The sequence below is a fragment of the Heterodontus francisci genome, unplaced genomic scaffold (assembly GCF_036365525.1).
Source record: "Heterodontus francisci isolate sHetFra1 unplaced genomic scaffold, sHetFra1.hap1 HAP1_SCAFFOLD_64, whole genome shotgun sequence".
NCBI classification, from domain to species: Eukaryota; Metazoa; Chordata; class Chondrichthyes; order Heterodontiformes; family Heterodontidae; genus Heterodontus; species Heterodontus francisci.
The window spans coordinates 1,522,235-1,539,410 of record NW_027140221.1 but is presented as its reverse complement, the minus strand read 5'-3'; positions in this window follow the sequence as shown (position 1 = coordinate 1,539,410).

Genomic DNA, 17,176 nt, shown 5'->3' with positions numbered 1-17,176 from the left:
CCAGGCTTTTAAAAGTGAGATCAGAGGAATTCAGTGCCGTCATGTTCTGTTGGATGGAAGGGCAAGGCTCGCAAGTTTAGAGAAACTTGGTTGATGAGGGATATTGAGAGTCTGTTTAGGACAAGGAAGGAGGCATATGTCAGGTATAGGCAGCTGGGATCAAGCGAGTCCCTCGACGAGCATAGGGGATGTAGGACTACACTTAAGAAGGAAATTAGGAGGGCGAAAAGGGGCCATGTGATTTCCCTGGCAGATAAGATAAAAGAGAATCCTAAAAGATTCTATAAGTATGTTAAGAGTAAAAGGGTAGCCAGGGAGAGAGTAGGTCTTCTTGAGGGTCAGTGTGGCAATCAATGTGTGGAGTCACGGGAATTGGGCGAGATCTTAAATGAATAGTTCTCGTCCATATTTACCGTGGAGAAGGTCATGGAAGCTAGTGAGATCAAGGGATATCCTGGAGCATATCAACATTACAAAGGAGGAGGTGTTGGAGACTTTGAAGCGCATCAAGAACAAGAACAAATAACACAACAGTACAGCACAGGAACAGGCCATTAGGCCCTCCAAGCCTGCGCCGATCTTGATGCCTGCCTAAGCTAACACCTTCTGCACTTCCGGGGCCCATATCCCTCTATTCCCTTCCTATTCATATATTTGTCAAGATGTCTCTTAAATGTCGCTATCGTATCTGCTTCCGCCACCTCCCCTGGCTGCAGAGAGAAACAATAAAGATGTGTTACTCACCATCCCACACAGTCTGCACGCCATCGTTGGACTCTAACATCTTCCCTCTGTCAGCTCGCCCATGCAGAAAAGATCCTGAGCAGGGGCATTAGGGTGGGAATTGGAGAAAAGGATCAGGACATGGACAGAGAGAGGGGGATTCAGACTGGACTCTCTCTCACACACACACTGTAATCAGCTCCAATTCACCTGGGCACAGAGACACAGAGACTGAGGCACAGAAACTCACCTTCACAGACCAGCCGCATGGAAAGAAAGAATGGAGACTGATGTTGTCCTAATATATCCCAGAACCTGTCTCTCAAAGTAGCCAGTCCACCCAAAATACAGCTCATTCAATCATCTCTCAGCATGCTCCAGCTGGACACACCCTCCCAGATATGGTGCAGTCCAAGGTCAGTCTCTGTGTAAACAGGGACTGGGGGAGAGAGGGATATTCCAACCATATCCCAAATGGACCGTCCTAGACAGAAACCTGTGTGTGTGTGTGTGTGTCACTCTTTTCCCCTCCCCAAAAACTCATTAACAGTGCAGAAAAGCTATTGTTATTTTAAAACATGGAGGGGCCGGTTTGGATAATGGCCATTGAAATCAAATTGTATTCAATGTTTTTCACTTTTCACCTCCAGTTTACAGAAAGTTCAGATAATGACTGAAAATGTCTCACTGCAGTTACCTTGAAATTCTGGTAACGAGTTTTTGCTGGAGAGGCCGGTTTGACTGCAATATAAACAGGCAGTTTTTATTCGGATTTTCAATTCCACGGTGTGACAAAGCGTGAAACTAGAGCCAGGTTAATGATGCAGCCAAGAGATCATTTCCAACTGGTGACATTTAACACAACAATTCTCACCCATACTTAGAGTTATATTTGTCAATTATTGTTTGTAGTTTATTTGATGCTGCTGTATTTTTGCATTCCCCTGTCATCATTGGAAAAAAAAAACTTTCCTAACATTTACCACTTTAATGTTACAAGGCTTTACAAAGCTGCAAAATGGCCATTTACGAAAGATCTGCCACTTTTCAACTCCAGACCAGATACCAGCATAGAAAGACAGGTGAGAGAGAAAGGGATGTCATCACATTATTGATGAAGAACTCAACACAACTTATTTGGAAAATTTTTATTTATAAATGTTTGTCTGTCTTTTATTTTATGCTGTTTTTTTAAATTTATGCATTAACTTTAATCACTAACAATAATTTTCCAAACATGAGCGTGTTTAATGTTACAAGTGTTCACATTGTTGGAAAATAGCCATTTTAGGCAAATTGCATTAAAATTCTTTTACGAAGCATCTCAACTTTACAGAAAGTAAATTCCTCAAACTTGTGAAAACCATCAAAGTCAGTAACCCTGACTCACTGCAGTTACTGCTCTATCTCTCCATCTCCATCTGCTGGTGTCCCCGTCTCACTGCAGTTACTGCCCCCTCTCACCATCTCCATCTGCCGGTGTCCCTGTGTCACTGCAGTTACTGTTCCCTCTCACCATCTCCATCTGCTGGTGCCCCTGTCTCACTGCAATTTCTGTCCCCCTCTCACCATCTCCATCTGCTGGTGTCCCTGTCTCAGTGCAGTTACTGTACACCCCTCACCATCGCCATCTGCTGGTGTCCGTGAGAAACTGCACTAACTGACCCCTGCTCATCTACTCCATCTGCTGGTGGCCCTGTCTCTCACAGCAATTACTGTCCCCCACTCACCATCGCCATCTGCTGGTGTCCCTGTCTCACTGCAGTTACTGCCCCCTCACCATCGCCGTCTGCTGGTGTCCCTGTCTCACTGCACTTACTGACCCCCTCACGATCTCCATCTGCTCGCGTCCCTGTCTCACTGCAGTTAAGATCCCCTCTCACCATCTTCATCTGCTGGTGCCCTTGTCGCACTGCAGTTACTGCCCCCACCATCACCATTCCAGTGTTTGAAATCATTCAGCTTTTTCTATGATTTCACCAATTTAACAATGATATTGAAAGGGTATTTCACCGCCTTCTTAACCTCCTGTCTGAATTTCGTCTGGGTCACAGTGTAAATACATGTGTTGGTGCATGAACTGAGAAGCTGCAGCATTTCTGATGTGTGATTTATGATACAGAAAAGGTCAGTGTAAGAGGAATGATATTGAATATCTGCAATTCGCCTATAAATGATAAACACAATCAGTGTCATCCATAACAGTATAAAACTGGCGGATATAGTGAAAAGTAAAATTATTGATTTTCTGCGATTCTCCATCTCAGGGTCCTTGTGATTCTCTCCATTGCTGTGGTGCCGCAATCCCCTGCGGACATTACTGGAGAATAAAATCCGTCTGATAGTCAGAACATTGAGGAGCAAAATCAGAAAGACCGGGACACAAGGGGTTAAAATATGTTGAATCAATTCAAATGCCCCCCATATGGGGGAAGTATAGAAGCTCAGTTTATAATCACAACCCATGGGAAGTTTCTCAACAATGTAATCTTGTTCCCATGTAAAATACCAGGGTAGAGACTCTAAACATCCCAGCACACTCACTGTTCCGACAACCACAGCCGCCGTTTTCTCACTGCAATATTTTGTTTTTAGCTTCTCACAACAAATGGCCACAAATCGATCAAAGGTGAAAGTGACTGTGAGCCAGACAGAAACATCTATGGATGCACAAAGCAGAGTGTTAATGAGAGAACACACAGGAGTAATAAAGAGGAATGAATCTGGGAAATACATTAAAACAATTGCAGTCAATATGGGACCAGTGATAACGACCAGGAAATCAGACACTGCCATTCCCACCAGGTAGACAGTGATACATTTGGAGAGACCGCACTTTCCTCGGGACAGGATCACAATCGCCACCAAGTTAACTGGAAGAGAAAGAATAGGAAGCAGAGAAGTTACTGATCAGACCTGGAGACAAAACAACAGTTTGACAGCATCTGGGCTGAAATTTCCAACTTTGTTGCTGCATCGAGGAGTGAAAACTGATTCATTGACCTGGGCAGTGCTTTTCCACAGTGAAATGTTTGAAAATACAATTATTAATAATGAATTGGGAAATTGATACAGAAAGTGAATAAAGTGAGCACCGGATCCATTGCAAGGACTGAGTGAGGATGCAGTGCTGTGGAGAAATGGGAAGGGCTTTTCCACAGATGTAATCCAATGGGTTAATTGTGAAGTCTTTCTCCAGACTGTTGTTTGGGAAGGTTTGGGGAGAGCGGAAAGTATAGCTGGTTTGTTGTTCTGGGGGCGGGGAACCGACAGGGACTGTTACCAAATGGGAAAAACACTGAAAACTGCAGCGCTGAGTATGAGAATCAGCCATGATCTAGAATGGCAGAGCAGGCTCGAGGACTGAATGTCCTCTTTCTGCTCCTATGTTCCTATCAGGTTGGAGAAGGCAGCTGGAGGTGAAGCCAGTGAGTGAGATTGGGAGAGAGAGAAGGAAAAAGACATGTTGGAGCAATAGGGGAGACTGGAGCAGATGATTTGGGAAAGTGGATAAACTGAAGCAATGAATGAGGAGACTGAAGATTCAATGCAGTGAGAGGAGAGGCTGAGATTCACAGGGAGAGACTGCAGCATAGTGTTAGAGGAAATGTAATCCATAGATCCCAGTAATACAACTCAATGCATACATTAAAACAATAATCCCTATGGTTATTGGTGTTGCAGAACAGTTCATTGCTTATTGAATTTCGTCAATGTATTTAATTTGTACAGGCTATTAAATATCAATTTGAACATATTTCTGATATCAGCCTCGCTCCTTGTTGAATTCAGCAGTCAGAGAGATTTTAAAGTGCAGTATTTAAATAATGAATTACCATCAGTGAAGAACTGATTCTATTCTGTTTATTCAGTCACAAAGTAAGGAATGGGAACTTTCTACAAAAGAAAACGTGGACCTGACAGAAATCAATACAGAGGATTAAGTCCAACAGGAAAATGAACACAATCGGACAACAGAAACTTCGACTCACAGTTTTTCTCGCTAATTGTTCTGGACATTCCAGCACTTTATGATGGTGAATTATTCACACTGCTGCTTTTCTCTCTATGTCTTTCCTTCTACTTATCTCTTTCCCTCGGTTCCGTTCTCTCTGCTCCTTTTCTCCTTCCCTGTCTCTCTGGAGTACTCACACCCTGCAAACTTATACTTAATGCTACTTTTCGCACAAGTCTTATTCCTAACATTTTGCGCCTGTGTTCTGTTCACAAGCCCCAGGCTCAATGATTCTATTTTCAGAGTCAGTTTGTTCAATGGTGAAAACCTTGTGAATAATTTAATGCATCTACAGAACACCCAAGTCTCCACACGTACACCTACACTCTTCACTTCATCGACAATGCCTGAAATAAACAAGATAAGAAGCTTCTTCCAGACAAAACTCACAATTATTGAAATTCCTTCTCCTGGAATTACAAAGTAATCTGTTAGAAAGTGGGATTGTTTAATTAATAAAACACCAAGATCAGCGCTGCAGCTGATAATCTACAGGTAAATGGAAAGGCTCTTGATACCAACTGATAGTGTGTAAACCAACAAATCATCACATCAATGCTTTCTATTTTACAATGTAGTCCAGTGACAGTGAAGGCTCCACAGTAAAGAAGAGTAGGAGATGCGAAAGTGTCAGCAGTAAACTCAGTTCAGTAGCCAGACCTCTGAAGCAACGTCAGACACAGACATAGAGAAATACTATTTGATGACAGTGATAACCAATACATACATTGAAATCCCCGTTAAACTGAACCATGTTATTGGGGAGGGAAGACATTGCGCTGTCCCCTTTTAACATTGAGACCGTGTGATGTCTCACTACCAATCAAAGAAAAAAAATGTTCATAAAAATATTCCAGGACCGGTTACATCCACATCATGGAACTGTTAAATGCTCCTGATGATCTGATTTTTGACCCTAACCGAGATTCTTAATTTGAATGCAGTCAATACACAGAATAATCCAATAACAATGCCACAGTTACTGAAACCAATACCATCAAAGACATAATACAACTCCTGCAAGACTGAAAGAATAGACAATGAGGAGTTTCCATCAGCAAACTGCTGGAAAAGAACAGGTGGCTGAGTAACACACACAGTGAGAAATAATACGGAGTGCAGCAGTACAGCTAACATCGATTTACACCATTAACAGGTGAGATCCTGGCTTACCAGGAACTCCAATTGCTGTAATTACTGGATAGTAAATTCTTGCTATCTGATATATTACTGGATGTCCCATTTCTGTGAGAAGCAGAGACGTCTGTTGGCCTGGAATCCACAGCTCCAGCAGGCACTCTGAGCTGATCCATTCCAATGTGTCCTGATTTATACAGGGGATAAGTCTCCACTGACTCGGTTATACTCCTGATCATTACTATTAGTTACTCTCACCTGAACAAACACATAAAATCAGCAGCTTTGAAACTGATGTAAATAAAGGGGTGGATAAAACACAATCATTTCAATGTCAATGACATTTTCTCTCGGGAATAAACCTGAAATCTGTACTCATTCGGGATAGATGCTGCAATTATGAGTGGCGTCATGAACATTTTCCATATTATTGTCTTGATCTTGTTCACTCCTGGCGTTTCTATTGTAAATGTAACTGATCTGTCTGCAGTGGCCACTGAATCCAGCAACAAAAGCGATCCCGTGTTTCTGCCTTTTCCCAGTTAAGATGCGAACTCTGAGTCTCTGATTCAGGACCATGTTCAGGGCTACAAGCTAACAACTACTAAGGGGGATATTAGGTGACAGACACTGTCCACGTCCATTAGGAAGGCAGTCGCAGAGTGATATTATCACTGGGTTAGGAATCTAGACGCCCAACCTAATGGTCTGGGGACAGTGGCTCAAATGCCAGCATGACAGCTGTATAACATGAAGTGAGCTCCCACTCAATGTATAAAGCGGAGGGAGCTTCCTCTCTACGTATGAAATGGAGAGAGCACCCATTCCGTGTATAAAATGGAGAGAGCTCCCTCTCCATGTATTAAATGGAGGAAGCTCCCCCGCTATGTCTAAAGTGATGGTGAGGGGGAGAGAGCGAGCAATCGGATTCGGGACAGAGAGAAGGAGAGAGAGAGAGCCAGGGTGAGGGAGAAAGAGAGAGAGAATGATAGAGACAGGATGAAGGAGAGAGAGAGAGAATGGTAGAGACATGATGAAGCAGAGAGTGAGAGAGATAAAGAGAGAGGCATGATGGGGAAGGTAGAGAGAGAGAGACTGGGTGAGGGAGAGACAGAGACACAGACAGAATGAGCGAGAGACATGGTGAGGAGGAAAGCGGGAGAAAGAGAAAGAAAGGGTGAGGGTGAGAGACAGAGAGAGGGTGAAGATTAGAGACAGAGAGAGGGGGAAAGGAAGTCAGGCTGAATGAGAGAGAGAGACGGTGAGGGCGAGAGAGAAACGCACACACATAGTGACGGAGAGGGAGGGAGGGACAGGGTGAGGGGAAAGAGGGAGAAAGAGAAAGACAGGTTGAGAGAGAGAGACACAGAGACAGAGACAGAGACAGATACAGAGAGACAGAGTGGAGGAGAGAGAGCGGGTGAGAAACAGAAAGAAAGACAGGGTGAGGCAGAGAGAGCGAGAGAGAGAGGGTGAGAGAGAGAGATAGAAAGAGACAGGGTGAGAGTGAGAAGTGGAGAAAGAAAAAGTCAGGGTAAGGAAGTGAAAGAGAGAATGACAGGGTGAGTGAGAGGGAGAGAGAGAGAGACTGGGAGAGGGCGAAGGAGAGAGAGAGAGAGACAGGTTGAGGGGTGAGGGAGAGAGAGAGGGTGAGGGAGAGAGGCAGGGGTTGAGCGAGGAAGAGGGAAAGACAGCGTGAGGAAGAGAGAGAAACACGGTGATGGAGAGAGACAGAAAGAGAGAGCTAGAGGGTGAGGGAGACAGAGAGAGACAGAGACGGGCTGAGGGAGAGAGAGAGTCAGATAGTGTAAGGAAGTTAGAAAGAGTGAGGCAGGGTGATGCAGCGAGAGAGGATGGGGATAGAGAGAGATAGGATGAGGGGGAGAGAGAGCGAGAGAGAGAGAGACAGGATGAGGGAGAGAGCTACAGAATGTGAGAGCCAGGGTGAGGAAACGAAAGAGATGGTGATAGACAGCGTGAGAGAGCGAGAGAGCGTGACAGGGTGAGGGAGAGAGAGAAAGAGTGGCAGGGTGTGGGAGGGAGAGAGAAAAAGCGGGAGGGAGAACGAGAGAGGCAGGGTGAGGGAGAGAGAGAAAGAGTGAGAGGATGTGGGAGAGAGAGAGAGAGAAAGAGAGAGAGAGAGGTTGTGTGTGTGAGAGAGAGGGTGAGGGAGAGGGAGGAAGAGAGAGACACAGGGTGAGGATGATAGAGAGCGAGAAAGAGAGATAAGGGGTGGGAGAGATAGAGTGAAGAAGTGAGAGAAGGTGAGGGGCAGAGCTAGAGAGAGTGGGCTAGAGTGATGGAGGGAGGGGGTCAGTGTGAGGGAGAGGGACAGAGAGAAAGAAAGAGAGAGAGAGGGTGGGAAAGAGAGAGAGAGAAAGAGTGACAGGGTGAGGGAGAGAGAGAAAAAGAGAGAGGATTTGGGAGGGAGAGAGAGAAAGAGAGAGAGTGGTTGTGTGTGAGAGAGGGAGGGTGAGGGAGAGAGAGGAAGAGAGAAACACAGGGTGAGGATTTAGAGAGAAAGAGAGATAAGGTGAGGGAGAGAAAGAGTGAAGAAGTGAGAGAAGGTGAGTGGCAGAGCGTGAGAGTGTGAGTGAGAGTGAGAGAGAGAGGGCAACGGAGCTAGAGATAGTGAGACAAAGTGATAGAGAGTGGGGGCAGTGTGAGGGAGAGAGACAGAGAGGAAGAAAGAGAGAGAGAGGGTGGGAAAGAGAGAGAGAGAGAGAAAGAGAGAGAGAGGGTGAGGGTGGGAGAGAGAGGCACAGGGTGACGGAGAGAGAGGGAAAGTGAGAAACAGGGTGATGAAGCAGGAGAGTTGGGGAGAGACAGCGTGAGAGAGAATGAGATAACGGGAGAAACAGTTTGAGGGAGAGAGATAGAGTGAGAGAGATAGGGTGAGGAAGCTGTAGAGAGGAGAGAGACAGGGTGAGGGAGAGAGACAGAGACAGTGTAAGGTTGCTAGAGATGGAGAGAGAGACAGGGTGAGAAACAGAGAGAGACAGGGTGAGAGAGAGAGAGGGAGAGACAGGGTTAGGGGAAATTTTGCCCCTGTGGGATTGATTGATACTATATGTCCTTATTACAACAGTAAGGTACTGTGCACACTGTAAATATGGACTGAAATTACTGAAATAACAATGTAACTGTTCAATTTTCTGCTGAATCTTATGATTACAGTTATACCTGCCATCCTGTAAGAAAGTAAATTAGACACGATGCTAGGAAGTCAAAGCGGACACTGCTAAATTTCATAGCTTGAACTTAGTATGACCACAAGGGTTAAATAAGTTAAAATATTAAATGGCCAATTCATTTGCACAAGTAAACACTCAACACAAATGGCACTGGAATGTCCTATGTGCTGCATTCCTACTCCGACATCTACTCTGTCCGGACTCCTCATGATTTTGATCACCTATATCAAATCTAATCTCACTTTCTCTTTTCTATGGAGAACAACCCCAGCTTCTCCAATCCATCTGCATAACGTAAATCTCTCATCCCTGGAAACGTTCTCGTGAATCTTTTCTGCACCCTCTCTAATGCTCCCACAAATTTCCTAAAGTACGATGTCCAGAATTTAACACAACACCAGTTGAGGATGAACCAGTGTTTTATAAAGTTTCATCATAACCTCCTTGTTTTTGTACTCTAAGCCTCTATTTATAAAGCCTGGGATCCCATATGCCTTTTAACCACTTTTGTAACTACCCCTGCCACCGTCCATTTGTTCACAGATATCCCCAGGTCTCTCTGTCCCTGCACCGAAATTCTTATGTTGTTAGGTTCTCATGACAGAGAGGGACAGGACAGGGAGGTCCAGAAAGAAGGAGTGGGAGAGAGAGCAAACAAACAGGAAGCACGTTTGGGAACACCACCACCTGCAAGATTCCCTTCAAGTCACACACCATCCTGACTTTGAACTAAATCGGCGTTCCTTCACTGTCACTGAGTCAGAATCCAGGTACTCGCTTGCGAACAGCACTGTGGGTCGACCTAACCCACATGGACTGCAGTGGTTCAAGAAGGAGGCTCACCATCAGCTTCTCAAGGGCGATTAGGGATGGGCAATAAATGCTTGCTAAGCCAGTAACGCATACATCCAACAAATGAACAAAGAAAATAAAAAAAATTGACACTGAGTCACTTCAGGAGATATTAGACGAGACGACCAAAAACAGGAGGTTGCTTTGAGGGAGCATCTTCAAAGAGTAAAGAGAGTTAGTGAGACGGAGAGGTTTAGGAAATGAATTCCAGAGTTAAGGCCTTGGCAGCTTGAAGGCCCAGTCAACAATGGTGGAACGATTCAAATTGGGAATGCTCAAGAGGCCAGACTGACAGGAGCGCAGATATTGGAGGATTGTGGAGCCGGAGGACATTGCAGAGATAGGGAGGGATCATTTGTGGAAGACAGTTCCAAACTTCTACCACGCTTTGTGTGCAGAAGTGTTAATAAATTTCACCCTTGAAAGGGCTTTAGAGTAATGTTCGATTTTTCGACTGCGCCCTCGTCCGAGTCTCGCCCAACCAGTGAGAATAGTTTCTCTCTATCTACCCCATCCGATTCCAGTATTAACTTGTAAACTGTGATCAATTCACCCCTTACCCTTCGAAATTCCATGGACACAGAGCAAAGCTCCGTCTAAACTGTCCCTTCAAATGCTGCCTAGCGAGTACAGCCTGGAGTTATCTACAGAGTAAATCTCTGTCTTCTCTGGCCTATCAAACACTCCCAGCACCGGTACAGTTTGGGTTAGATACAGAGTAAAGCTTTCTCTTTATATGCCTCTATTTCTCCTGCTCCATCCAGATGGAGAGAGTAACAGTGAGAAAGACAGGGATATATATAACGAGAGAATAATAGAGAAAGGGAAGGTTACAAAGGGGAGAGAGTACCAGAAAGAGGAAAAGATTGGGATGGAGATTGCCATTCAGTGTTCCTGCAAAGCTGTTTGCAGCCGCCTGGAAGGTACCACGCAGGTCCTGTTCTGTGATAAATAATACACGTCTGCAAAGTTTCTTAAAAATTTAAAGGGACTGTGCATGAAAAAATAACTGGCCATGCACAGCAACCAAATGTTCCGGGAATATTGGAGCCAGCTGTGGCTCAGTGGGTAACAATCCTGCCTCTGAGTTATACGTTTGTGGGTTCAGGTCAGAAAACAAAATCTAGGCTGATGCCACCCAACAGAAAATGAGAACAGACCAGCGAGACTTGGAAAAGGAAACTTGCGTTAAATTTGTGAGCCTCGCATTTTTGAATGTTTCAGTGTTTGAGTAAATTTTTATATTTGCTGAAGATCCCAAACTTGGAGGAGATGCAAAGAGTGAGGATGATACCAATCGATTGCAACAGGACATAGATAGGCGACAGGTTTAGATAGAGGATTTGGATCGGTGTAGGCTTGGAGGGCCGAAGGGCCTGTTCCTGTGCTGTAATTTACTTTGTTCTTTGTTCTTTGAGCAGAATGGGCAGACAAGTGGCAGATGGAATTTAACACAGAGAAATGTGAGGTGCTGTATTTTGGCAGAAGTGATTGCGAGAGGCGATATAGACTTAATGGCACAGTTCTGGAGAGTGTGCAGGGACAGAAAGGCATGAGGGTACATGTACATACATCTTTCAAGATGGCACGACATATTGAGAGAATGTTCAGCAAAGCACGTGGCATGTTATGCTTCATAAATAGAGGTGTTGGGTACAAAAGCAGGGAAGCTATGCTGAACCTTTATAAAGCTCTAGTTAGGCCACAACTAGAATATTGCATCCAGCTCTTGTCACCACACTTTAGGAAGGATGTGAGGGTCCTTCAGGGCCATCAGAGGAGATGGTAGTTCCAGGGATGTGGGATTTTAGCAAAGTGGATTGGAAACAGCTACCTGCAAGTAAATGAGTATCAGAGCAGTGAGAGTTATTGAGGATTGAGAACAAATATGTTCAAACAAAGACAAACAGGGTGGGACTCCCAAATTTAGAGCACCTTTGACGTCAAGGATAAAACAGGGTAGGATAAGGCACAAAAGGGAAGCGTATGTCAGATACCGAGAGCTCAATACCAAAGTAAGCCGAGAGGAGTGAAGAAAGTGCAGGGGTGAAATTAAAAAAGTAAATTAGGAAAGCAAAGGGATGGCTAGAAAAATATTACCAAGTAAAATCAAGGAAAACGCAAACAGCAAGTGGATAACTAAGGATAGAGTATTACAGACCAAATAAGGAAAGTGTGTTTGGAGGTGGGAGATGTGGGCATGTTTCTTAATGAATATTTTGTGCCTTTATTCATAAAAGATTGGGAACGATGCAGATATTGTAGTTAAAGAGGAGGTGTGTGAAATATTGAATGGGATAGACAGAATGAGAGGGGGAATATTAGGTGTTTGGCATCTTTGAAATTGGATAAATGGTCAGGCCTGGATGCATTGGCATCAATTCAGAGAAGGCTCACTGGGATGATTCCTGGGATGGAGGGATGTCTTATCAGGAATGGTTGAACAGGTTGGGACTATACTCATTGGAGTTTAGAAGAATGAGAAGTGATCTTATTGAAACATACAAGATTCTGAGGAGACTTTACAGGGTGGATGCTGGGAGGATGTCCCCCCTTGTGGCAGAGTCGAGAACTATGGGGCAGAGTTTAAAAATAAAGGGTCTCCCATTTATGACAAAAATGAGGAGGAATTTATTTCTCTCAGTGGGTGGTTTGACTTCGGAATTCTCTTCCCCAGAGAAGAGTGGAGGTTGGGCCATTGAATATATTCAAGGCTGAGTGAGACCGATTTATAATCGACAAGGGAGTCAAGAGTTATGGGGCGGCGGTGGGGGGCAGAGAGGAAAGTGGAGTTAAGGCCACAATCAGATCAGTCATGATCGTATTGAATGGCAGAACAGGCTCGAGGGGCTGAATGGCATACTCCTGCTCCTATTTCTTATGATCTTGTGCATAAAATGGAGAGTGTTCTCTTCACTTTTTAAAACACTTTTATAGCAGATGGCCAGCCCATATGTAATACAAATACGGACGAGGTCTAGTGCAGACCTAACTAATGCATTGATAACTGTGTAAAAGTTATTGAAAATACAGAATTCTTAATATGCATTCACTGGAACATTTTTTAGGCCCGTACGTAGCAAGGCCAACAACAGATGGGTCAGTTTTGCACTTAGTTTTAAGGCATAATGAAGGGCCGGTGGAAGGCGATTTAGAAAAGCTGGACTGGGAAAAGCTAATTGAAGGTAAATCAGTGTCAGAGCAGAGAGAGTGAATCATTTCATCTTGGGGGATTTATTATTCCAGATTTAGCTTTTTTTTAATTTTCCGTGAAGTTTAAATTCACAAGAGCCCAATATGGGATTTGAGCTCGGGCTTTTTCAGTCATTAGCACAGGATTTCTGATTACAAACTGCAAAAGACATTCACCTTCCTCCTGTTGTTGTCTGACTGTATCAGCTTTTGCATCTTGCCCCCAATCCTATTCTTTCATGTGTCTAAGACTGTGATTTCAATCAGACAATGGTAAACCACTTCATTCTCTCAGAACATCGGCTTAAAGAACTTCAGGGACACAATCCACAATCTAATTCACACCCTAATCAGGCAACCAGAATCTTCAACTCCATTCAAACATCCCAATATCCTGTCCCTGCACAGATAACTGACAGGTCCACAATGCAGGAATGTCAGAATGAGAAACCACATTTACCTGGCACAATCCAAGCTCCAAATTGAATCATTAAGATATAGAAAATACCACAGAAATGTGACTTGTTCCTTGTAACAGTGAGACTGAAACATTTCCGGGTGCTATTCAACCAAGAAGGATTCTGAGAAAAGCCAGAATCGGTATTGAAAGAGAAAGAGAGTGAGTGAAATGGGGAGAGTGAAAGAGAGAGAGAGAGACTGTTAGCTCCTGTATGTGTAAGGTCTCTCTGTTCCTGCACCCATTTTAACATTGTACCATTTAGTGTATTTGTCTCTCCCAGTCTTCCCTCCAAAATCCATCACTTCACATTTCTCAGCATTGAGTTAACCTGCCATGTGTCCGTCCAATTCACCAGACTGCCAATAGCTTCCTAAAATCGGCTTCCAATCTATTCCCTCTTTACGAGATTTTCAACATTTTGTGTCATCTGCAAACTTTGAAGTTCTGCTCTGTAAACCGAAGTCACATCATTTATAAACATCAAAAAGAGCAGTGGTCCCAATGTAAACCTCTGGGTGACACCACTCTACACCCTCCACCCAGTCTGAAACAACCGTTCACCACTACTCTCTGTGTTCTGTCTCTTCCCCAATGTCGTAACCCCTCTGTCACTATCCCTTTAATCACAGGAGCAACAATATTGCGAAATAGTGAGGAAAGAGGGGGCCGATGCAGGCGTTGTGGTTAAGGGTCAATGAGGAGTGTGAATTATTAGGTGGTATAAACAGAGTAGAATGATACCTGGGCTCCAAGGGTTAAGCTAACAGGGATAGTCACAAACCAGAGGAAACAGTTTTTAAATGTGATCTCGGACAGTCCGCTTTGAACTCACCAAATCACAGACTGCTCCAGCACAGCAAGAGGCCAGTCACCCATCGTGCCCGTGTGGGCTCAATGAAGTTCTCCCTGGTGTCCTGGACAATATTTATCACACAACCAAAATCACTAAAATAAGGCTCTGCTCATTATCTTATTGCTATTTGTGGAATCCTGCAGTGCACAATTGGATGTACCGCTGTACATCTCTACACAGTCTGAGAAACAACCGTTCACAACTATTCTCTGCTTTCTGTGTCTTGGTCAGTATTAGACACAGATTAAAGCTCCCTCTGCATTGTCCCCATCAAACACTCACCAGACAGGGAGAGTACAGGGATAGATACAGAGTAAATCTCCCTCTGCACTGTCCCATAAAACACTCACGGGGCAGGTACAGCACGGGGGTTATATTCAGAGTAAAGATCCCTCTACATTGTCTCCATCAAACACTCCCAGGGCATTTGCAGCAGAGTTTGGATGCAAAGTAACGTTCCATCCATCAATGCCAGCCTCACTCTTCCTCTTTCTCTTTCTCCTCATCTCTCACTACCTGAGCTCTTTCTCCCTCTTCTCATCCGCAGAGCAAGACGTAGAGATTGAGATAGTGTACAGAGGGAGATAGATTTAAAGAGAGAAAAGCGGAGAGATAGAATTGGAAAGTGAGTAATAGAGAGAAGAAGTTGGGTTTCAGAGAGTGGAAGAGGAGATGAGAGAGATAAAGGTGGAGTGAGATTACGAAGGGAGAGATTACCAGAGATTACCTCTCTCTCCGTGCCGATCATTCTTTTCCTATTCGTTACCCTCTCCATCTATGTTCTCCCTCTACCTCGATGTTTCACACTCCATGTCTCTCTCTCGTATGTCTTGTATACTGCAGTGAAGGTTTACATCAAATTGTTATGTTTTATATTTGCTATTTCAATCTAACCGAACAATCTCTCCGTCTGGGAACAGAGGGACCTTGGACAAAATGTCCACTGATTCCTGAGGTAATAGGACAGGTGGATTTTGTCTTCTTACTTTGTCTTTTCTCCATTTCTTTGACTTTCGATCTTTTCACGACTTCTCTGACTTTATCTTTTCTCTATTTCTCTTTCTCTTTCTATATTTTCTCTCTTTCTTTTTCTCTCTTTCTTTGTTTCTTTCTATCGTCTCTCTTTCTAACCTTACTCTTTCTTTTTCTCTCTCTTTCGTTGTCTCTTTCTATTTGTTCTCTCTTTTTCTCTCTCCTTCTTTGCCTCTTTCTATCTTGTCTCGATTTCTTTGCCTCTTTCTTTCTTTTCTCTCTTTATTTGTCTCTTTCTGTCTTCTCTCTCACTCTCCTTTCTCGCTCTTTATCTATCTTTCCGACTTTTTCTTTTTCTCGTTCTATTCCTAACTCTATCAACCCCCGCAATGTATTCCCCCCGCAATTTATCTCCCCTCAAATTTCCCCCCCCGCAATTTATTCCACCCCCGCAATTCCCCCCCCGCAATTTCCCCCTGCAATTTATGCACTCACGCAATTTATACCCCCCAGCAATTCATAAACCCCAGCAATTTATATTCCCCCCGCAATTTATATTTCCCCCTCAATTTCACCCCGCGCAATTTATAGCCCCCGCAATTTATACCCCCTGCAATTTATACCCCCGCAGTTTATACCTCCACAAAATATCCCCCACGCAAATTTCCACACCCCACAAAATTTCCCCCCCATATATTTCCTCACATCACAAAATTCCCCCCCCGGAAATTTTTACCCCTTCAAAATTTCCCCCCGTGCAAACTTTTTACCCCACAAAATTTTCCCCTGCAAACTTGCCCCCTGCAAATTATTTATCCCACAACATTTCCCCGTCCCGGAATTTTTCTGCCGCAAAATCTCCCTGGCAAATGTCCCCCACGCAATATTTGCCCCTTGCAAATTTCCCAATGCAAATGTTTTTCTTCACCCCCAAATTCCACCCCCACCGCAAATTTTCTGCCCTGCAATTTTATCCACCACGTAAACGTTTTTTCCTGCAATATTTTTCCCTCCTGGGAACCGTCACTCCCTTGTACAGACACTCCCCCAACTAAATAATCCTTGTCTGCAGACCGCTATATTATATCCTCTGTTAACTGACCCCCATATAATACCTTCACGATGAAAAAACTCCCATTTAATTATCCCCTCTCTCCTGTTACAATTCAACCCATATTAATGCCCCCCTGTTAAAAGACAACCCATCGATAGACTCCGACCGAGGAACAGACTCACATCGAAATACCCCCTGGGAACAGACTCCCTTCTGAATACCCCCCAGGACCTGGCTCCCATCTCGATACCCCCCTGGGAACAGGCCCCCATCTAAATACCCCCCAGGGAACAGGCTCCCATCTAAAAAAATCCCAGGAACAGGCTTCCATCTAAATACCTCCCGGGAACAGACACCCAGCTAAATAAAACCAGTTAAAATACCCCCATCTAAATACCACCCTGGGAACAGGCCCCCATCTAAATACCCCCCAGGGAACAGGCTCCCATCTAAAAAAATCCCAGGAACAGGCTTCCATCTAAATACCTCCCGGGAACAGACACCCAGCTAAATAAAACCAGTTAAAATACCCCCATCTAAATACCACCCGTGAATCGACTCCCATCTAAATACCCCCCGGGGAACAGTCACCCATCTGAATACCTCCCCCCCCCCACGGTAACAGATTCCCACCTAAATATTACCCCCAAGGAACAGACTCTCACCTGAATACCTTCACGCGCCCCCCCCCACGGTAACAGAGTTCCATTTAAATATTCCCCAC